We start from the raw sequence: 24,071 nt of genomic DNA, 5'->3' as shown, positions 1-24,071 counted from the left end.
TGAAAGCAGATATCTATATCACTACCACTATCAGTAAGAAACACTCACACACAACTTGGATTATAAGAGAACATTGTGGATTCGTAAGCAAGAACTATCTAAAATTCATCCTCTGGTGAGTATAGTGGCATAGGTACCCAGCATTTTAGAGCAGTAGTGGTAGAAATTCTGACATCCATTGACCAGAATCAGCAGTGGGAGTTATGGTGTCTGTGTCCAGGGATGGTGGCACTGGGGCTTTTGCTGGAGCAATCAGTAGTGTCCTACAAGCACTGTCCCTGAATGCATAGCCTCTAAGCCTGATTCCTTGGCTCTCCCAGAGACTCTATGAACCATGCAATGTCCTATAATGGATTCCTTTTCTGTTTAAATGAACTAAAAAGGGATCTATTATTTGCAGCTTAGGATACTGACCAATATATCTGACTATGAATTATTATTCTCTGTGTTTTTAAACTTATTCTGAAATATTTAAGACATGCACAAAGGCCATTTCTTTCTTAGTCCTAGAACTTTCCCATAAACACCCATCACTAGAAGAGGCAGCTGGCCTTCTTTTTTTGCAAAGATGTTCTCTTCACAAGCACAGAGATGGAGGGCAATGGATCGGTGTCGGTACTCACTCACTTCCTATGAAATCTGCTCCCACATCCCAGCTTCATGTTTGTAATACACATTAGACAAACTGCATATAACCACACACCATATGTATCAGGGATCACTAATCAATAATCTAGAATGTTATATTAAATAATCTCAATGGTCTAGACCACTTATAGGAAGCCTACAGTTACATGTATTAGTTTCTTGAAATCTGCATTTGTGTATGAGGATGAGAAGTTTGGGCTTTGCACGGCCCAGTTTCCTGTCTACACTGTTCAATCACTATTCAATCAAAAATCAACATGATTGCCAATGCTGCTCTTCAATTAAGCTATCTAGATTGTAATATTCAATAGATGTTATTCTATTTTTCAAAATAAAATTAATTATAAGTTCAGTCATTTTAAAACATAATTATAACTCAGAAGATTTCCCTTCTAAGAGAAGATACTTGTATGAAGCATTTAAACAAATCATTGGCTTCAATGGCCCCTGGATCCTGTCAGAGCAGAGAGAACACAAAAATTGGGACACGACGTGGAGGACACACACTGCTGTAGGGATAAGCAGATGCATCCCTGAGCTGAAGCAGGCTCAATCTGGCCCAAGAGAGCTGACTGTCAGAGTTTCAGGGATTTTTCAAATCACTTGTTAAACATTGCCAATTTAAAAAAATTAAACTAAAGAAACTTCCAACTAAATTCATTATATTAAAAATATAGGTCTAAATCCTCAAAAATGTATTAAAATAAAGATCATAAATACTCAAAATTCATCATTTCCTAATTATTTTACTACATTTACTGTTATCTATGCTCTTTTAAAAATGTTTCTTTTTTTTCTTTTTTTATTGAAGTACAGACAATTTACAATATCTATGCTCTTGAGGTGACCTAACATGTACTGTATCTGAACTGGAGAAAATACTGTGTCATGGTATGTCACTGCCCATTACTTGCCAAGTGCATGTTCAGTTGACCCCATGCTGGAAGTATTTACACCATGGGAATTGGCAAAAGCTACCAATTGGGGCTTGATTTATTGTTTTGTTAATTGTCTAGGTTTAAGAAAGTGATGAAAATGTTAATAACAAATAATGCAAGTGAGAAAATGTTAATAATGTGGGTTAAACTTAAAAATGTGTCCTATTTGTAGTTATCACTTTGTAAATAACTAAAACAAAAACAAAAACTAAAACAAAACTAAAACCATTTCAGGAATTACTCTTCTAGTATTCAAAAATTATTAGCTAGCTCAGCAAAGAAGTCATCATACCACTGACAAACAAGTGAAGTTCTGACAGTTGTCATCACTGATTTTTGTTTTACTTGTTAACTTAAATGAAAAAGCAACTGACGTTCATGTCAGAGCTATGGTCTTTCATCAACTGCAAACACAAGTTGGCTAATATACTAGTTCAGCAAAATCAATAAAAGCAGTCTGTGAGAATCAATCAGCTATATGAAATATACAGTAAAGAGTATCTATATTTTGCTACTCGTAAATTGTGTGCTATACATCCTTCACATCGAAAAGTTTATAATAAATGTATGTACAAACATAGGCATTTTTTTTTCCTTTACCAGCACAGCACACCACTAGGTAGATAGGAAGTTATTCAGCAGGGAAAAAAGGAAGAAATTATATACCCTAATAGTACTTTAAAAAAGAAAAAAGGAAGGGAGGGAGACAGAAAGAGAGGGCAGACTTGAGACACAAATGAAAATAACAAATACAATTCATTTTTACATTATGTAACATTTTAAAGTTCTTAGCACATTTCCATATAGACTTTCTTGGTTTAAAAGCTGTCTTTAGTCCATGTCTATCCCTCTCCACCCATATATCCTCCCCAGTAAAGGGTGCTCAGCCCAGCTGTGGCTCAGGTTTCTGCTCTAACCTCCTTCTCCATTCCATTTGTCTTCTCTTATCTCCAACTTGAAGACACTATCTCTTTTGCAAATGGGAAAAAAGACCAAGGAATTTGCTGAACTGTCAGACTCTACCACTGATTTTTCCTTTCCTATCCCCACTTACCTGACCCCGCTCACCTTCTCCTCAGCCACTTGTAATCTCCTCAAAAGCAAAGTATTTATAAATATAACCATAAATAACAGCATCTGCAGTTCAGAACCATGTATACATCTCTTCCCAGAATTCCCATTCCTTATGTTCCACCCCACCACCAAAGCTGCCCACCAATTCTCCCTCTCCTTCCCTCAGCCTGCCTCATGCCAGGTCCTGGACCATTCCAGAATTCCCTTTATTGGCCACTAAGATTCCTAGTACTTCTGCCTAATTCACAGACTCAGTGCAAGAAGAGAAAGCAAAAAGGAAGATCTTAGATTGAGGCTTATAGTACTTATTCACATTCTCAGCCATCTCAAAGTGTAACTGTAACCGGGTAAAGTTACTTTTTTTTTTCCCAGTTTATTCTCTCTGCACACCGTCTCACCTTCTGGTTGATCATGCTCTTCACTAAAACGACTTCCGGAGTGTTAGAGGGCAGAGACCACATCTGCCTCGTTCTCTTCCATATCCCCATCGGCCAGCACGAACTGGGGATGCAGTAATGATTTACAGATGAATTGTCACCAATTAGCCCACCATCTTCCTGATCTGACTTTGCAATGCCTCCTCCAGCAAATCTTGTCCTCATGGGTTCTATTGTTTCAGATTCTGCTAGATGATGGGCTAGCCAGACCAATTATCCAGACTGGAGTCAAAATAAGGCTCTACCCAGAATACAGCTTCATTTTAACCCAAAGGAAAAGTGGACTTCAGCTCTTTCCCTTTTATGTCACTTGACACTTTCTATTTTAATATTTATAGGTAACTATGTCTCATTTTCGACACATCAGTCAGCAAAGGACTCACTGGTACTTATTTTTCTATCTCCTACATGTTTCCTACATAAGTATACTCAAAACATTTTATCAACTGAGTAAATTATATATGTGTGTGTGTGTGTGTGTGTGTGCGCGCACACACATATATATGCATATCATTTATAGATATATAGATTAAAAGGCTAAAAAGGACAAAATTAATGGGGGGGGGGGGGAATAGCATTTCTAATAGAGCAACCTACTGTCCTCACATTTAAGGCTAGTCCTACCCACACTGGGCCTCCCAGGCAGGGAGGGTAGAAGGCATGGAAGAAAGGGTGCTGACTCAGTCTCCCAAATACCCAGAAAAATGGAAGCATGGTCTGCATCCTCTCTCCTTATTTCGCCCAGAACATGCTGTGGGGCTTTCACTAGCATTAAAAAAATACATATGACAGTAGAGTACGTTGCCCACGACAGAGTATCATGATTTAAACTTTTTCTTTTTAAATCTAAGGAAAAGGCTACATCAGTCTTCAGCTGGCTTCTAGACTGTTGCCTTTCTCCCCAATTTGAGCACACCTGGGGAGCAAAATAGCTGGCTTGAACAAAAGAGCTCACGAAATGCAAAAGTATTAGTGCTACTGGATCAATCTAATCATTTAGATCATTTAATCAGGGAATTAACCTAACTTTTAACATACAGACTTAGGCATAAAATAAAAGCAACTGGCATTTATTCTACATTCTTCTCACTAAGGGCAGCATTATCTGCTTAAAGTAGTGCTGACAATCATTTTCATGTAATACAGATTTGCCCACTTTTCATGGGAAACTTCCCCTGTGTTTAACCACAGCATCTACATCTGCTGACAATTAGATGCCAAAGCTGACTGCACATTCACATTTTCTATATGGCAAATATAGAGCATCTTTTACACAAAATGTAAAGTGTATTATCATCAGCGTTACCATAACAATAATCCCATGAAAAAGAGGGATGCTCTGGCAGAACTATAATTTATGGTCCTTGCCTGGGACAGAAATATGAGTCTTGATTTTTCATTTCCTGTATAATTACTGCCCACCCCCCAATCATATTATAGCAGATCCTTAAATATAATGTGTGTAAAGATCTCTGGTCCTGAAAGCAAATGAAATGATGGTGAGGGTGGCAGAGAGATGCAGTTATTAAAAACTGGTTAAACAAGGATCCTCCTAGCATTTCAGATTGGCTAAAGAAGCAAACAAAGGCTACTGCTGACAGACACAGATTGTATGATAAAAAACAGTAAGAGGCACTGGAATAAAATTTGCTGTAAGTCTTCCCAGGATCAGTCTGTGCTTACAAATTAAAAATCCATGACTGATTCTTTTCATGCTCTCTCCTCTCTTCACTTAGTCATAAGTCTTTCCAGGATACAGACTGGCTATGGGTGGCTGCCTAGGTGTGGTAGGATCTTATTTAAGTTTTGGTTTGCGTTGTTAGGCCAGTTTTTGTCTTGAAGTTCTGTTTGCTTTTTTTGTTTGTTTGTTTTATTTTTTAACTAGTATTATATTTCAAGAGCTGTGGTTTGTTTCTTTTGTGCAATTTTTGCCCTGGGAAAACCAACAGAGTGAAGATTATATATAGAACCAATGGGAGACTTCCTTGATCAAAATCTGTTTTTCAGATGAGTGTTTACTATTACTGTCATGTCCTATATCACCTGCTTGAGTAAAGAAAAACATATGAAATAATTAGCTTAAGGTACGTTTACGGGATGTGACACTTTGACTTGTATTTTTTATGCATCTATTTCTCTAAACACCACAGCTCACAAAGGATCAGAAAATAAAATAAGGATTTTTAACATAATGCAACCAAGAAAAATGTGAGGAGGCCAATTGCTTGCATAATGAGCTAAAAAGTATTGACCTCAGCTCTCTCGGCTGAAGTTCTCTTTATGAATAATGCTGTTGCTGACAGTTTCATGATTTGCATGTGCAGCTAGCCTCCTGCTGCTGTGATGCTGTGGGTGTGGCCTTCCACAGTGGCACCCCACCCCCCACCCTACTGTCTGAGTCGTGCCACAGAAAGATGGTTTAGGACACCAAGCCTCTAAAGCTTTTGTCTTTGGGGAGTTTTCTAAAAGAGTTTTTTCTAAATTCGTAACATCCATGGTCAAATTAGGACAGCCTCCTCAAACTCAGAGTACATCTTTCTGGGAGATTTGCCAAATCAAATCATCCAAATTATAATGCTGGAGGGATGTTAGAAATCATCTAGTCTAAGCCTTTCCTTTACAGATGAGATAAGTAGGGCTCATGGAAGTTAAGTGGTTCGCTACTGATCACACAAATAGGGCAAAACTGGACAAGACTCCAGCTCTTCCTGGTTCAAAAAACCAGTTAAGCAAAAGGTTCTGTTGTAACTAGAGAATAATTTTTTAACAATTCTTGGCCTTAGTTTTATAAGTCCAATCAGAGAGAGGGGAAAAAAGCATAAACCAATGAAAATGTAAATCACAATTATTTAAAAAGCAATTCAAGATACAATAGAAGATTTTCACAAGGCAGTACATAAGACATTTCCAAACTATGTAAACAGTTTTATAACATAATGTATTATTCTGGTAGTAAATGTATAAAATGTATTATAAGACCTAAGCAGTTGAATAATTTTTATGGATAGAAGAGCCTGACAAAAAAGTTGAGAGGCCTTTGCTGTAGGCAATTAAATCCAGTGACATGCAGTTTAAAGACATCACAAAAACCAGGCGAGGACTGTGCCCCCCAGGGGGGGCCTTTGAAAAGAAGGTCTCTGAGAAACCTCTAGTCAATTCATCAAGCAGCATAACCAGATGGTGAATAATAAACTTATTTAGCTAGTCCATCATTATGTTTAATTTTTGGACTTTGAAAAAGAGACAGGACCAAGATCAGAGAATGGTTTGAAATATTTTATTTCTTCAATGCCAACATGCTTAATTATTTCTCCCTAATTGGAGTTCAAATTCAGGGAGTTATTTGAAGATTATTCATCATCTAAATTACATATAACTTTTTTTCCTCAGAAGTTTGTACCATTTTCAAGACATCCACATTATTCCTCTAAATTAGATGGCAGAGATGGGATCACTAAAGAGATGCATGTAATTGTAGGCAGTGACATCATAGGCTGGCAAGGGATCAAGTGAAATCAATAGAAGAGAAATTTCCTGACCTGGGCTCCTTTGAAGACTCAAACAGGAAAAACCTCACCACAGATACATTCCTGATAGCCCATTTCAAATAATTCTGGTGCTGCCTAGGGCTCCTACTATCTTGTGAGTTAGCCCTAAGACCATATGACACTGGCCACTGGGCTTTAGGGTTGAGTTTGGACCTTAACATATCAATATTAGGTCACAGGGTTGCCCCAATTAAATGGATGCCTTCCCAGACACAGGCTAGAAAGTCACCCCTAAGAGTGGGTAAGGACTATTAGTAATCAGTAAATGGAGGATAGGGCTTAATTCTGGAAGTCTCCTATGACCAATATGATATAAAATACATTTAGTAATATTTACTTTCCTTGCATGTCAAAATGTCAAAAGACTCCTCTTCTGGTTGGTAAATTGCAGCTGCTCTCAGTCATTTTCATGTCCCCTCATGCATCCTTCAGTAAGTCCCCTCCCACTGGACCCTCTGTACCTAAAGGCATAGTGCCTGGTACAAGGAGACCCAGCTGCAGCTCCAGGGCATGGATGCTCAGATACTTTCAGTATTTCCTCTGGTAGAAGCAAGTTTCAGAAGCCATATAGAGACCACAAAGGAGCGAGAATTGAACAATAAAAATTTTAAGAGGGTCACACCCAGTTGAAAAGGGGAATGGGTGAAAAGAGTTGAGGAGAAAGAGGACTGAGATGGACTGTGTGGTACAGAGAGCTGCCCGGGGGCAGGTATGGGGCATCTCAGAGGGAGGTGCGAATGGAGGAGGGTAGAGTGTGTCCCCCGGTGACTACATGCTGAGGGCAAGAATCACATACGTTTCCTTCTACACACACCTCTCCTAGTCCTGAATAACCCCAATTCAAGAGCACCTATGAAATGTGTGTTTAAAAAGGTCTGACAAATGCAGAAAAGGGAAAAATTGTCTTTTTTTTTTTTTAAACTTTCACTCTTAACTTGGTCATCACCGTATTTCCCAGAATTTCCCTTCAGGATGAATTTGCTATCAAGGTATGGAAACCACCAAATATAGAAACGAACAGTCAAGCCAGGTGTGATGGGCGGGGACCGTCCACAGCTCTCAGAAACTGGCCATCATGATCCCTTCCTACTAGTCCCTTTTGTTCTGTCTTCCTATAAGAAACTACCAACTCAGTCTCTTTTGTCACCAGAGGACATTGTAAGATTTTTTAAATTTAGATATAATGCTGGTTCTGGTCCATAATCCTTTATCTACAATACCAAAATTTTAAAAGAAAAAAAAAAGATTTCTTAACCCATGTGGCAGCAAAATCTGATTTATGGGAAAAGGGAGACCAATCTCCTATGCAGACGAATTCCAAACAAGTTACAGATACTCCACCCTCTAGGAGGGGAGCATAATTCCTCTCTCTAAGTACAGGTTGTACAGAGTGACTTCCTTCCAACAAGTGCAAAATGAAAAGGGGAGAAAAAAAGAGTAACTTTACAGTGGGGAAACCTTACAAGTACTACCACAGCCAGGTAATCAAGTCTTTGATCAATGATCAACATCAACAGAAAGAAGTCACATAGATGGTATGTACCCGTCAGATGTGATGAGAATGGCACTGCTGTGAACTTCCTCTCCAAAATCTATAACCTCAGACTAATCATGAGAAAACCATCAGACAAATCCCAACTGAAAGGTGTTCTACAAAATATCCGACCAGTACTTAAACTGTCAAGGTAATCAAAAACAAGTCTGAGAAACTGTCACAGCCAACAAGAGCTTATGCAGTCCTGACAACTAAATGTAAAGGAGTGTCCTGGATGGAACAGAAAAGGAAATTAGGTAAAAATTAAGGAAATTTGAATAAAGTACAGATTTTAGCTCATAATAATGTTGGTTCAATATTGGTTCATTAATTGTGACAAACGTACCCTACTAAGGTAAGACGCTAACCATATAAAAAACTGGGTACCAGACATATGGGAACTCTGTACTATCTTTGCAATCTGTCTATAAATATGAACCTGTTCTAAAATTTTTAAAGCTATTTTTTTAAATGACCTGAACTGACATAAGGCTATGTATAGTCTTATCACCTGTACTCATTCAATAGGTTTTGCTATAAAAATATTAATGTATTTGATAACATGGCCCTGCCTCAAATATTCCAGGTGCAATGCAATATATGGTTTATGACCATATTTCTAAAATCCAAAATATGCTGAATTCTGAAAACATCTGGCCCCAAAGGTTTTAGATAAAAGACCATATACCTAAAATACTATCAGTGCTAATAATATAACTAGTGTGCATTTCAGGTGTATGGTGGCTTTAGCAGACATTTTCAGTTTAGCCTGAAATTCTAGCCATGATTGGTAGCTGTGATAAGAATTTATCATTTACTATGTCCCATACAGTTATGTTTATATAATAATCCAATTGGATCCTTAAGATCTGTAAGCTAGGAATTCTTATACACATTTTTGGAAAAAGAAAGTGAGCTTCAGAAAGGTCAAGTCACTTGCAAGCAGGGTGACCCAGAGTCAGATGTGAGCGACCCATCTCTGACACTTTCAGGACCCAATATGAAAGGACAAATGGAAGTTCCCCAGCCACTGCCCTGTTCTCCTTTTCTCCCACCCCACACCCACCACCCCATCCTGCAAAGGGTGGACGGCCCAGCCAGAATGCCCCAGTAGTCCCTAAGTGTGTTCACAGTTGCCTGGGCAGGAAATTCGAGACCTGAGAGTACAGGGTCTGAAGGCTCAGATGGGCACATGTTTTTGGTCCCTCAGACTTCTCTCTCCTTTAGGAGGGCTGCAGTTGTCACAGGGTCAGGGAAGACCCTCCAAAGTAGGAATCCAGAGCAGAGTCCTAGATGCCAGATCTACAGGTTTGTAAGGCTGGTGTTTAAACGCACATTTGCTTGACTCAAATGCTCAGGCTCTTTCTACCATGGCATGTTGCCAAGGACAGAATACACCTGAGGACCACAATGTCAATTTGAAAACTGACTTTTGAAACACATTGTATTCATAAATTAAAGAGTATCAGAGAGCATGCCTTAGGGTCTGATACTCACATACAATACTGGCAAGACAGACTAGTTACAAAGCACTGTAATTCAATTTTAAGAAGTTGAAATTCTTATAGATCCCTAAATTCCTCAACTTCGATTTTTAAATACATTTATTGAGAATTTTCTGTGTACTAGGCAGCCTGTTTGGAGACTGGCTCCTTTCTAAGGGGCACAGGTTCTAATGGGACAAATTTCTTCTCTCCACCAAAGGGAAAAGAGGAAAAACAAAGCACAAACTCTTTCCTCCTTACAAAATAGTATTTAAAAATGAACATAACTGATTCCTTACACTGTCTACACTTGCTAGTTTCTCCGTAGACCATGTGTTATCGGGAAAGCAAAGAGACAAAGTTAAAAGCTCGAGACAGAAAACTGGTACCTTAGATTATGCTGTCTTTTCTCGTTATTCACGGGAAGCGTATTTCACCTCTTATTTCAGCTCCTTGAGTTGGCTCTGCACATGTATCCGCCAAATGTGTGGGCAAAGGCGGTTCTATCTCCCAACCAGAGGGCTCCTTGAAAGCAGGGGCTGTCCGCCCTTCCTCCCAAGAGCCCCCACGGGCCATGGTGCCTCGCTCCCTGCCCTGAGATGCTCCATCTCCCTGTGGAGACTGAGTGCCAGCTGGAACCCCAGAGAGGCTGGGGAAGTGCCACCTGCACAGGCACTCACTGAGGTCACTGTCTGCCTGGGATCTGAGCTTAAAATGGATGAGTCTACATTCCTGCAGAGACTTTCCCCTGGCCTTGGCAAGACCACCATTTCATCTTTGCTCTTTTTATTTCCTGAGTGAACAAACTTATGCCAGTGGAGGCAAGCCATTTTTCCAATCATCGTGTCGGTGTGAGCAGTTCTATCTGCCCCAACCAACAGAGTTGTTGACATCTTACCTCTGTTATTTCGGATGGCACACTTACAGCAAGTAGTCTTTCCGAAGACTTAGACATTAACAGAGCCCTAGAACAAGTTCAGAGGTTTTCCGTCCCTCCTGAGACTGTCAGGGAGCTCTGTGCTTCTTTCCCCAGCTGCCCTGACACTCCATAAAAGGTTGTGAGCATGCCAGGCAAGGCTGCTGGTCATGGCAATTCTCAGAAAAGGAGAAGGTTATCTGGGGCCATCAGGAGCCTGAGGGCAGAGGGCAGGAGCTTCTTCGCTCTTTACAGCCTTTAGGTTTTACCTTTGATCAAATTAGGTTTTTGGGGTGTTGCTGTTGTTTCAATGTTGATCAATTAAGCCTCAAACTTCAGTGAAGGAGGCATCTATGTTCTTTACAGTCCTGGCATTTAACCCAGTGCCCTGCACAAAGAATGGAAATACCCTTGGTTGCCGATCAAAGGGCTCCACAAAAACTTTACAAATGTTCCCTCTGCGTGGACCCTGCAGGCACCTCCTCCCCTCAACTTTCACCAAATGGCACAGCTGGCTTCTTCTCATTCATTCCTTACCGTTTTCTGAGAGGTCATCCTCACTGAGCTCCCTAAAAAGGCTCCCCACTACTACCACCCCTCCCCACTATCCTTTAAGAACACAGTTTTGTAATTCTGCATTTTATTCCTCCACTAACAAAATCCGGTTATTAAAGGAACCAGGATCAGAATGGGGCAAACTGAAAGTGATCTATCCTCTCCTACTTCTGCTCCTTCAAATCTGCTCCTTTCATATGTCCTTCCCTGTCAGTAGATGAAAATTTCTCACTGGCCCCATAGCTATCCCAGTCACAAATAGTCCCTTTTCTCAAGTGATTTTAATATCAAAACTCCAAACCTAAGTTAACCTGCAATTTCCCCTCTCTGCCAGCTCACATCTGCCTCAGGCTTGGAAGACTGTACAAGGGGGCAAACGTGACAGCTTTTTCCTCACTCCACCTCCTCCCATCTTGCCAGCTGTGGATTCAGGCCCACTGAGGTTGGGGCAGGGGATGGAGAAGAACAGGAATAGAGATCTAACTTGTCAGATATGGCTGTAATCTGGGGTTGGTGCCTCTGCACTTGGCAGACAACCGAGCTTCCCAAGCCAGTTCTTTATGGGGTTTCAGAGAGCCCCATCAGGGTAGATGTCTTACCCACAGTGATCCCTTAAGAATTTCTCCCTCATTCCCACTCGGTGACCCCGTTCCAGAGGTCTACCTTTTTTTTCCAGAGTCACCTTGTAACCCAGCAAGACCCTGTGGGGACTTCCAGGGCCAGACCCCTCCCCCATATCCTCTGCTGTAGCTCCTCTCCCAGGTACCCAGATAATAGTATCTCATGTATATTTTCTGAGTTTTTCAGATGCTAAAAATCACCACCAAAGGGAAGAAAATAATGACTTGATGAGAGCAATCTTCTAGTGCCTAGGGGTTGACAGTGTTGACCATCCTGTTACCCCAACATCAACCAGAGAACTGTGCACAAGCTGGACACCCTTCCCTCACCTGGCCTTTAAATATGCTTTGTTGAAACCCTTCGGGGAGTTTAGGGTTTTCTTTGGCATGAGCCATCCCATCCTCCACCTCACTTAGCCCTGCAATAAACCTTTCTCTGCTCCAAACTCCAGCATTCCAGTTTGTTTGGCCTCATGGTGCATCCGGCACACGAAACTGCATTCAGCAACAACCTCATCCCTCCATACAATTCTCCTTGTCAAGTTGCCTTCAAGATGACCCAGTCTGTTCTTTCTTTGGAGGCAATTCTTGCCCAGTCCATTCCAAAAGTGCTGGCATTCCCAGTGCAGCCACCTCTTTTCTATGGCAACCCTCGCCACCATGTCCCACCCTCTCCAACTTTGGTCTCTGCCTTGAGATGCCACAGATGTTACTCTCCAGGTTCCCAAACCCCAGGCAACACAGGACAGTGCTGTCTCTGAGTGGCTCCCTAGAAGCCTCCCAGCAATGAGGTTTGAGTGCGGGGACACGCAGCCCCTCCATACCCTGGGGTAAGGAGAACCATCCAACACAGTGACAACTCTCCTCAGAGGAACTCTATGCACCAGCACATGAACCTCCAAGAACACTAAGTCTTCCCACCAATGCCCTGGAGGTGGATGATGGGTCAGGCTGGCAGAACCAGTTCCAAGGTACCCTCTCTGCAAATCCTGCAGAGGTAGTCTAGTACCTCAATTTAGAACACCAAGGAACCTGACACCTCCTGCTTTGTTCTTTGGTGCCTCAGCCGAAACTAAAACAGAAATATCCTGTTACTCTTGTTTGTGGTCAGTCTCCCCATTAGGCTATAAACTTCAGGGGCAGGAAGGGACTTTAGTTGTTTTATTCACCCATACTTCAGCAAAGCCTAGCAGAAGGCCCTGCATAGATTTCGAGAAGTTGCTTAATAAATATTTCTTAAAATAATGAATGTATACCACAATGAAGATGATGACACAGCCACTGTTTTACTGGAGAAGGGGAAAAAATGAGGAGGAGACTTTTGTATTAATCAATAAAATGGCTGATCTTGAAATAAGGTAACTTATGATTCCTTCCCTTAAAAGGACCTCCTGAAAGACCGAAGTCTAAATCTTAGAGCTACAGTTTTCATTTTAAGCCAAAAAATGCCTGAGGCACAGACAGCAAATGCTTACACAAGAGTTAACAGATTGGATGCTGGCTGATGATGCTAATATCAATTCTTTGTCTAGACATGCAATGCCAGTTCTGCTGACACATTCTCTCAGAGCTTTTTTGCAGGATGTGAAACTGGCCTCTCTGGTTCAGTGATATTCAGAAATAAGCCTGGACCTCTGCAGTGAATACTCTTCAAAGGGACTCCAACTGTAATAGGGAAGAACAAATCTGACTCCATATTATAGATGTTCCTTTAGCTCTAACCCCATGCTCTGTTTCCTGTGTTTAGTCTTGCTGGTTCTGTCCCTTTTGTAAAAGGCTTTTGCCTAGAGCCTGAAATATACAGGATAGCCCATTCTCAAGCTCTGATCTTTAAGGATATAACACTTTCCATATTCATATAGAGATAAAAAGTTGCGTAACAGAGGATAGCATTTGTCTTGTTGGAGGTTTAAAGAACATCATGACCTGACCTACATGGACAGCTGCAAGAACAAAGTATGAGGACACCAAGAAGTCTGCAACAACCAACAAACTCCCTCCCCTTTTTATTATAAAAGGAGCCTGAATTCTGACTTGGGAAAGATGGTTCTCTAGGACATTAGTCTGCCATCACCTTAGTCTGCTGACTTTCTGAAAAAAGTCGTTATTCCTTGCCCCAACACCTTGTTTCCCAATTTATTGGCCTGTTACGTGGCAAGCAGAATGAGTCTGGACTTGGTAACACAACCCCCATGCTTTGCCCTTGATGAGTCCATCAAGCTCCCTTCCACAGGGGCAGATGGAGAAATAGGGAGGCACCACTGTATTTCAAGAAGTCTGATGCCACATTCTGTCTTTTCACTTAGCACAAGGGTGGGAGAGGAGAAAAGCTGAAAGTGAAAATTCTCCCAGATTCATTCCATGGCAAACCAACCAAATGCATGGGGGTAAGGCTGGATACAAGAGCTGCTCTCAAAACAACCTAGCAAATGCTCGCCCCATGCAAAGATTTCTTATATTCTTCAGTAAGGTGCTGTGAGGAGGAGGAGAAGGTTTAGAGTTCAGCCTCAACTGTGGGAAAAATGGAAAGCGGGGCTGTGGATAGAGCCTGGCCTCACAAGTTGGTGCTTGCTCTGCACACTCAGCCTCCTTCCCCAGTTCCCTTCTGTGCAGAACTAATGACAGAGAGAGGATTCCAGAGGCCAAGGCACAGCCAAGGAAACTGTCTCTCTTAGCAATTGCCCTTAAAAATAAATCTTTAAAAGAATGAGAATTTCAGATTTGGATTGAGATTCACCTAAGGAGGAGACTTCTAACACAAATATAAGTTTCAAAAATCTGCAATCAAAATAGACCTTAGGAAACATCAACCCTGAGGGCTCCCTTTTACAAATGAAGACACTAAGGTTCTTGGGAAGTTAAGTGACATGATCAAGGTCACAGGTCTCACTGGAACATGTATCGACCAACTGTAGTGTTTTGCTCTTTCTACATCAGACAGCCTTCTGTGTATATTCAAGCCTTTCTCTACCCATCCAGGTAGATGAATACAGCCACGCTTCTGAGATGGATCACATAACTTGATTTAGACAGTCTTCAATTTTTACAACTGCTCAGCATCCTGCTGTTCCCGTAAATATTAAAAGACAGTGCTCCTGCCTCCAGAAATTTAACTTCAGAGTTACACAAGGTGTTTCGGCCTGAGCATATAAACTAAAGTTTAATCCTTAATCTGCCCCTGAGTCAACAGGATGCTTTGGGCTAGTCATGAAATTGTCTCAGTTTCTTCATCATTTATGCTGATCTGTCACTTATTAATTTAAAGAAGCTGTCTGTCTGGTAGCTACTAAATAATTGTGGGGGAAAAATCCTATAAAGATTCTAAGTATAAACTGAGAGCTTATAACTAAGGCATCAAAGCACATAACTTGGATGCTTTCTAATAATCATGACATACAGTATTTTAGTTTACCAAACAAAGACAGGTGACTGCTAGCAGTCAACCACGTTTCTACAGAAAACATCTCATCATCATACTGTTTGAACATTTCAGAGGCATTAATCAAGCCTGCAGAATTTAAGAGACAAAACTGAAAAGGAAATTTGCCTCAAAGCCACTGAGACTGGGTGTGTCACATGTTTCTAAGGTTTTACCTGGCAGATAAAGTCTTCCCATCAGCAGAGGAAAAACAGGACAGCTTTCCCATGACCAAAAAGTCCCTATGTGGCTGGAGTCCTGCTCACCAGTACCAATTTACGTGGAGGCACCAAAAGAAAGTATTTCCAGACAAAGGTAGGCAACAACAGTAAGAAGGAAGCTGATTAAGAAATTAAACCAAACTGTGCTTTGTTTCTCACTGACAATATTGTGTGCCATATTATCTATCACTTGGCTAACAGCGGTATTTGTATAGATGGGATAAAAATCAATTCTACTTCTTTGTTTTCAAAAATGCCCACAAGATGGTTTGAAAGTCCTGATAATGCTCTGTTACCAATGCTCCAGCAGCATAAGTAATCACTTCAACAATTAACCTACAGAATTATGTGCTTGGCAAAATCAGCCAAGAAACCCAAGAAAAAGATGGTGCTCATCAGTCTTTAAGAGAACAACTAAAATGGCCTGATAACAGGGATTTACCAAGTTATCTGTAATGGGGAAAAAGACTTTTTACAACAGATTTTTCTTTTGTTAATTTTTCTTTCTTTGGGGGGGGGGAGGGAGGAGGTAATTAGATTTATTTATTTATTTATTTTTAGAGGAGGTACTTGGGACTGAACCCAGGATCTCGTGCATGTGTTCTAGTGCTTGAGCTACACCCTACCCTTGCCCCAACTTTTCTTTTGAGATAGTTATCTCATTAAGCACTCTGTTTAATACCATACAGGAGACTAGGAATAAAATCATAAATTACTCAGAGAAGAGAATAAATATTTTATAGGAGTAACAATAATGTCTGAATAATTCTAAGTGGAAGTATACATATGGTTTTGAGGGCTCGTGGATTCCTTCCACTTCCAGCTCTGCCTAATCACAGAATATGGGACATTAATAAAGTTAGTTGGGTTCTGTAGCAGAGAGAGTTAGGGTGTGCTAAGTATCCATGTGCTCCCTAACAACTCCTGGATTCTTATGCATTTAGGTTGAGGTCATGTGACTAGTTCTGACCAATGGACTCTAAGAGAAGGTAACCTGTGTCACTTCCAGGCTGAGGCAGTTAAGAGCCAAAGTGCACAAATTGACTTATTTACAAAAAGAAACAAACTCAGACATAGAAAACAAACTTTTGGTTGGCAGTGGGGAGAGGGGTGGTGGGTTGGAGGGATAAACTGGGATTTGGGGGATTTGCTGATACTGTTATATACAAAATAGATACACAACAAGGTTCTACTGTATAGCACAGGGAACTATAGTCAATATCTTGTAATAACCAATAATGAAAAAGAATATGAAAAGAAATATAGGTATATGTGTAACTGAAACACAATGCTGTATACCAGAAATTAACACAACAGTGTAAACTGACTATACTTCAGTATAAAAATTCTTTTAAATTAAAAAAGAGCCAGTGTTCCTTGTTCATCTCTCTTCCCTCTTCCTCTGCCTTAGCAACACTGAGGGCTACATGTTTCAGATGCTATAGTGCCATACAGAGGAAAGCTACTGACTCACTTTGGACTTTACATAAGTAAGAATAAGCCTTTGTCATGTTAAGCTAATGAGATTTCAGGGGTCGATGCTGCAGTACTAGGATTAATTACCATGCCGAACATAAAGGCCCTATGGTTGTTCATGGCAGCCTGAAACTTAAATTTATACTACTGGTTTTTTAAAATACCAGGAAGAATAAAGAACATATTTTCTTCTTTCTAATTTTTTAAAAAATTTTCTCAATTTTTCTGGTCCTGCAGTCTGAGATAGTGGTTCTCAAAGTGTGGTTCCTAAGACCAGGAGCATCAGCATTATCTGGGAGTTTGATAGAAATGCATATTCCCAGACCTCACCCCAGGCTGCTTAATCAGAAACCTTGGTGGTGGGGTCCAGCAATCTGTGTTTTAACATGCCCTCGTAGAAATTCTAAACACTCAAGTTTGAGAACGAATGGTCTAAGGTAACTTTTCTTAAACCCAACTGAATGTGATTATGAGCAGCTAATTTCCATTTACATTACATGCATTCAGGAGATACCTAACGCTGAAATTCCTTGTCTTTTTTATGCCCCTCTGTTTTTTCCAAACATTGGTTGTTACACATAGACTAACTATAGTCGATTAAAGTTAACTGCAATGTCTTTGTCACTTCCCCTACTGAGAAGTGAAGTCGATTTGTTCACCCCCTTGAATGTAAGTTGGGCTTATGACTGCTTTGACCAATAGAATATAGGGGACATGAAGCTATGCCAATTTCAGGTCTAGCCTTTAAGAAGACTGGCACCCTCCATGTCCTGCTTCTTGAAATCCACCTACTATGCTACACACAAGCCTAAGCAAGGAGAAGCTCAGGAGGCCTCAGGGAGAATCAAGGCCCCCATTGACAGTCCGAGCTGAGCTGGTAGCCAGCATCACAACTATCTAAGTATGCCATCTTGGGGGCTCTGGCCCAGTTGAGATCCAAAGTAGCTGCAGCCCCAGATGACTTCATGTGAAGTAGAAGCACTCAGCTGAACCCAGTCAGCCCAGAGAATCAGGAGATACAATAAAAGGGTTGTGTTAAGCCACCAAGTTTAGGGGAAGAGAAAAGTTAGGAAGCAAAAAAGAATCAAAACATTCTCTGAAATAATGCCATTTGCAGCAACATGGATGGACCTAGAGATTATCATACTGAGTGAAGTAAGTCTGAAAGAGAAAGACAAACATCATAAGCTATCACTTACATGTGCAATCTAAAAAATAAAAAAAAAATGATACAAATTCTATTTACAAACCAAAAACAGACTCATGACATAGAAAATAAACTATGATTACCAAAGGGGAAAGGGTGTGGAGGGATAAATTAGGGGCTGGGGATTAACAGACACATGTTACTATATATAACATAGATAAACAACAAGGACTTACTGTATAGCACAGGGAACTACATTCAATTTCTTGCAATAACATATAATGGAAAAGAATCTGAAAAGAAAGAAAAAAATGTATGTATGTGTATGTGTAACTGAATCACTTCGCTGTACACCTGAAACCAACAATGTAAATCAACTACACTTCAATAAAAGCTTTTTAAATAATTTTTTTAAAAAAAAGAATCAAAATATTCTCTTTTATTGTCTTTGGCTCAAACAGATTCCTATGGTTCCTAATAACACCCTTTTCCTAATATTTCCCTCTCCTCTCCTTCAGCTTCCCTACAATAATAATCTTAAGTAGCTTTTCCATCCTCAACTCTGAAAGCTTGCAGTAATTCCTCTACTGACTATCCCATAGGTTTCAAGCTGAGATCTAAGTCTTTTATCTCCTATATCTGTAACTGTTAAGGAGAAAGAAAAAAAACTGGAAGCAGGAAATTTAGTCTCATCAGAGGATTTCAATAAAGTTTAAGTAAGGAGTCAGACTTTGTAACCTAAATACAAATTTTCTTTCCACATTCACCCTCAAATGTAGTAGCCAAACAAGAATAGAACCTGGTTATCAAAAACCTTAAAGCTGCAAAAGTATTATCCTAGTTTTGTATTTCTTATTGAAAAAGAGACATTTGCAAAATGAAAGAAAACTAAAATTAAGTGGTCATATCTATTAACTGATGGCTAAAGACAGCTTCGGCTGACTGACTTTCATGGATACTTAACAGAATTTAGAAATCAATTATTTAAACCTGAGAATCAAAAGCTAAACATTCAAAGTATAAGTACACGCCCAGTAGTTATAAATAGCAAAGGACTCATCTTGCAAACATTTAACACCCCCAAAATGATACTGGGCAATAAGCTGTTAGATGGTGAGGAGTATATCTTTAACACTCTATCCTCAGGATCCAACAAAGTGTTTGGTATATAGGAAGTGTTCAGTATGACACTGGACACATGAATGAATGGAAAGTCATGGTGAAGGAAGAAAAAGAGACTAAAATGAACAGGAAGGAGTAGTAAGCAAGATTTCAAATAAAAATCCCTCCTGGAACAGGCCACTGAATTTTTCAAAGGTACCTTCTCGACTAGAGTTCTAATACATAAGCATCTGGGATATAAACCTTGGTCAGCACACGTAGAGAGCAGCAGCTGAACAGGCCCTGCAGCTTTGAGCTCCCCAAGGCAAGTCAGGCCTGGGCAGAGAAGAAACAAGACTTTCAACACCTTAAAAGGACTTGAAGAAACGGAAGATCTCACACGCCTTCCAGGCTAGTCCTTCACATTTTTAAGAAAAGGTAATCGGTAGTCATGTCATAATTTATAAGAGGGGTCACCTGGATTTAAGAGAGAGTCAATTCCATATGTACAGAAACCTCTCTCTACCCAGAACTTTTAATATACAAAAACTCTTGATGATAAAACTTTCAAACATTAAGATTTCCACTAAAAGGGACAAATTTTTACTTAGGACAAAAGTTATATGCTAACAGTCACAGATAATGTTTGCTGGCCATTAAGACACCTAATTATGTTTTATTGTTTTAATTTCTTTTCACTATTTTCTGTAAGTATAACATTTAAGTCATTGTTCTTTTTTTTTTTTTTACTATAATCTTTCAGAGGCCATTCTTTTAGGTACATGTATATAAATAAGCAGCTCCCTAAATGGTTGATCACCTAATTATTTTGTAATACTTTCTGAAATACAAATGAGTATAATAAATCTACCAATAGGTAAAAATTAAACAATAATACTTCAACAAGTTAACATCAGAATCTGTTTCCCCATATCATTCATATCAGGGCCCTACAAACACTTTTGGTTTTGTGTATTTGCCTAGTTTTACAATACATAAAATCATAGAGTCAAATTTTGGAGCTGTAAGGAAACTTGTTTTACTAGCCAGTTCAAATTTTCATTTCACATATAGAAAAGTCTGAGGTTTATTGAGTTGAAGTAACTTAACCTTGTTAGAGTAAGTGGTTACCAAAGCAGTTGTGTGGATGGATAGATTCATCCCTTCAATAATCATGCATTGAGTAGGCAGCTGGGGACCAGGCATTCTCCCCTACACAAGGGGATACAAGGATGAAGAAGTCGTGTTCCACACTCAAGGCACTCTCTTTAGGAACAGGCCTTCAGTGAAACTGAAAGATGTAATTCTCGTCACCGCTTCTGTGAAAAAGTTAAGTGGTATCACCAACAAGAGAGCAAATTCAACTGGGTCAAGGATTAGATTGGGGAGATTGCTTAGAGGTTTCTCATAGAAGATTTTAGCCAGATATTAAAAGTACATACCCGTGAGACAATATCTCCAACACAGTGGAGCTTAAGTTAACCCATCTAGCCCATTTCATAGGTCAGACAAGAAGTAAAGAGTGTTTGTGCAGAGTTACTGCTTATATAAGAAAGATCATGCATATGGTTGAGTCATGTGGGGATGAAAATTGAGTCACTCTGTTATTACGTCCTCTCATACATATTGTCTATGTACCCATCCTATTATTTCTTATCATATTCATTGAATTATATTATTTGCTTTTACAGTAATTTATCTTTAAGTCATCATCATATCTTTATGTTGGAGGTGGGGAAAGAAAATCATCACGTTCCTTATTGAAACTCAGATATTGTCATGTTGACCCATATTCCCAAGATTCTCACAAGGAAGTCAGCAGCATCAGAGTATTAACTTCAGGGTTTGTACTTAATCCACTGAATCATACAGTCACCTGTAAACGAGTCTCCTTTTGGATACCTGAATGGATAAGATTAGGTAATAACACAATAACTAGCAAGCAGCAAGAGCCAATTAGTACGTGCCTCAGGAAGGTGTTCTGGACGTGCTTCATTTTGAAAGAGGAATGAGAGGTTGCCAAATCTCACACAAGTCATGTTTGTTCCTGTACTTGAGCTGAATAATACAAAATTTTCTTGATTAAATTTTTAAATATTTTCCCAGATGCAACTCTACCACATCTCTTTCCACATCGATGTATTGAAGAATATACACTTGAAAGCCTGCTTTGGGCTTCAGAAGAAAACAAATTCAATGACAAGTAAGAGCTGGAAGTGCCAACCTAGTATAATTCAGCAGTCAGAGGTTTCAAAGTCTGATAAGAACCTCAAATTCCTACGCTCTGCTCAGACAAAAATACTATCTCTGCTTAATCTGGCTTTTATGTTATATCTGTAAAACCTAGAGTAAAGTGATCTGGCAATTTTATGCTCAATTTAGTCAGTGTAAACAAAAAAAGTGTGCAATTCAAGTTTCAAAACAGAATAAGATATAGCCAATTGGGGTGCTCTCACTGACCAAATTAACTAGATTATTGCAAAATCAATCCCTTTGTTCATTGTGGGTATTCCCCTAAGCATGGGAATTTATGAGATGTACTTGTAGCCACAAGAGATTGCAAACATTTAATTTAATTGCTCAAATGGTCAAAATTTGAATGTATACCCCCAAAAAAATTCAGCTTGCAAACTGGCCTGATGTCCATGTCAAACACTCTTTGTACTCAGCCTCCTAGCACGAGTGCACATGGACCTCTGGACCCTGTCACCATATGGCCAACACCACCTGCCTTCGTCATAGGGCTTTAGGAGAACAGGGCTCATCTAACACAAGCCACCATCTCCATAAATAACTCAAACTCATCTTCACAAACTGTAGGGCTTCTCAGAAGCATACAGAACAAAATCAATGATTGCAATTTTGCATAGGATTTTCAATAGCAAAACTATACTTAGCAATAGAAATACAGGCTTTACCAAGATCAAACATTTTAAAGAATATTTGGTTAGGTGAACTGGAATGTGGTGTGGGTAGTTCCTGCTGCTTCTTCAGGTAAAAATCAATTATGCCTTACTGACATGGGAATGAGTAAAGAGCACTACTCTTCCCTGTTCTGCATTGATCAAATCACCTTTCTGGAGGAAATCTGAGCTTTCTGCTGGTGGCCACACAAAGACTCCTTATTGTAAGAATGTCTATGCTGCTTATCATTTGTGTGGAGAGCGGATCTAACTAGAGAATCCCAACCATTTTTATGCAGTAATGGAGGTTCAGTTGCTAGATCTCCAACATTCTCAGGAGTAGCCAGAAATTCAAACTTTAGTTACCAATTTCTCTTATTTGTTTTAACATCAAGAGACAAAATAAAACAGGCCTGTATACTTAGTTTGGCCCATTGACCACTGGTTTAAGATGCCTTATATACACAGAGATTTTCATTCACTTTATCATGAATGCACTGAATATACATTTATCTGACCAATTCTTATATATTTATGATTACCCCTATATTAGCTTAATTCTACACAATTCTCTTGAGTAAACTGGCTACGGTCTTGTGTTAACTAACTAGGTTCCAACTATGAATAGGTTAACATTTCTGACACCAAAGAAACACTGTCTAATGGTAGAGAAAAATCAGGATATAATTGGGGTGTGTGTAATAGGGAAGTGTACTCAGCATAAACAAGGGGTGAATGTTGGGGGTCAATGATGGCAGATGAGGTTGGGAAGACCAACTAGAAAAGGCCTTATACATCATGATGTGAATTCCAGTAGCTACCACTTACTGAACACATCAAGAGCACCAAACCCTGTGCTTGCCTTGTGCGTACATCACCACCAATTTAATTCTCACACCAATCATGAGAAAAAGATTATTATTATCTCTATTTTATAGATGAGGAAACTGAAGCTTAGAAATGTTAAGTAAACTATCCAAGAGCATGACTGTGTATGGCAGTCAGAATCTGGGCTCACAACATCTGCCTGACTCCAAAACCTGTGTTTTCATCCACTATGATATTGCTAAGGAATTTGGATTTCAGCCTATAAGTAATGGAAAACAAATGAAGAATCTTATTTCTGTTCTGTTCTTATAACATTCTGTGAGCTAAATAATGGAAAGTATGATTATTGTTTTAATATCTGGAGAAATCAAGCAAGGTTAAGAAATTTAAAGCAAGGGAAATAATGGGCTCCTAAAACCCAAACAGCTCAATTTCTAGCCCAGGACTCATGCTGGTTTTACATGGTTGGCAAATGTTACTTTCCAAACACTTGGTATGCTTTCAACAATCATACTTCTTCAAATTCAGAAATTCCACGAGCACGTCCCAGTTAAATCCTCTTCCCAGCAGAACCTTAGCTATTTCTAGCCAAGTCATTCCTTATTTGTGATGAAATTTGTGAGGAATACAAAATAAGTACTGTGACACTGAAAGACAGAAGTCACCAACTTCCTCTCCTTCCACCCCCACCGTCCACCCAACTGTGTATGCAGGTACTACAAATTCCATTTGAATGTCAGCAATGAAATACTAGTATACTAAGGGGTTTTTTTTGTATATTAGTAACTCATTAATAACATTCTTTGCATTGACTTAAAATTGCTGTAAAGCATGTAAGCAATCAACTTCCCAGGTTATAGCCACATTTTCTGCATGTCTGTTTGTTTATACACGTCTGAAGATTTGTCTCCATCAAGTCGCTCTTCAAAAATTTAACACCACTTCTATTGTCCAAGTGAAGGCTAATAATTAGAAGATCACTTATTTATAACAGTGATAAAACATAGCTGAACCTACAATTTGACCAAAAAATTTCTCTGCTCACAGAAAACAGTTGCACAGATGAAACACTCTGGTCACTTTTGTTCCATAGAAATGTCTCACAGGTGGATAATATAATCTTAATGTTTTCCAGAATGAAAAACATGTTAACTTTCTCCATAAAAGATAAAGAGAACAGCAATCACTTACTGAGCACTTACAAATATAACAAAGATCCTTGA

Source organism: Camelus dromedarius, chromosome 3 (assembly GCF_036321535.1).
Source record: "Camelus dromedarius isolate mCamDro1 chromosome 3, mCamDro1.pat, whole genome shotgun sequence".
Lineage (NCBI taxonomy): Eukaryota > Metazoa > Chordata > Mammalia > Artiodactyla > Camelidae > Camelus > Camelus dromedarius.
This window is presented reverse-complemented; position numbering follows the sequence as displayed.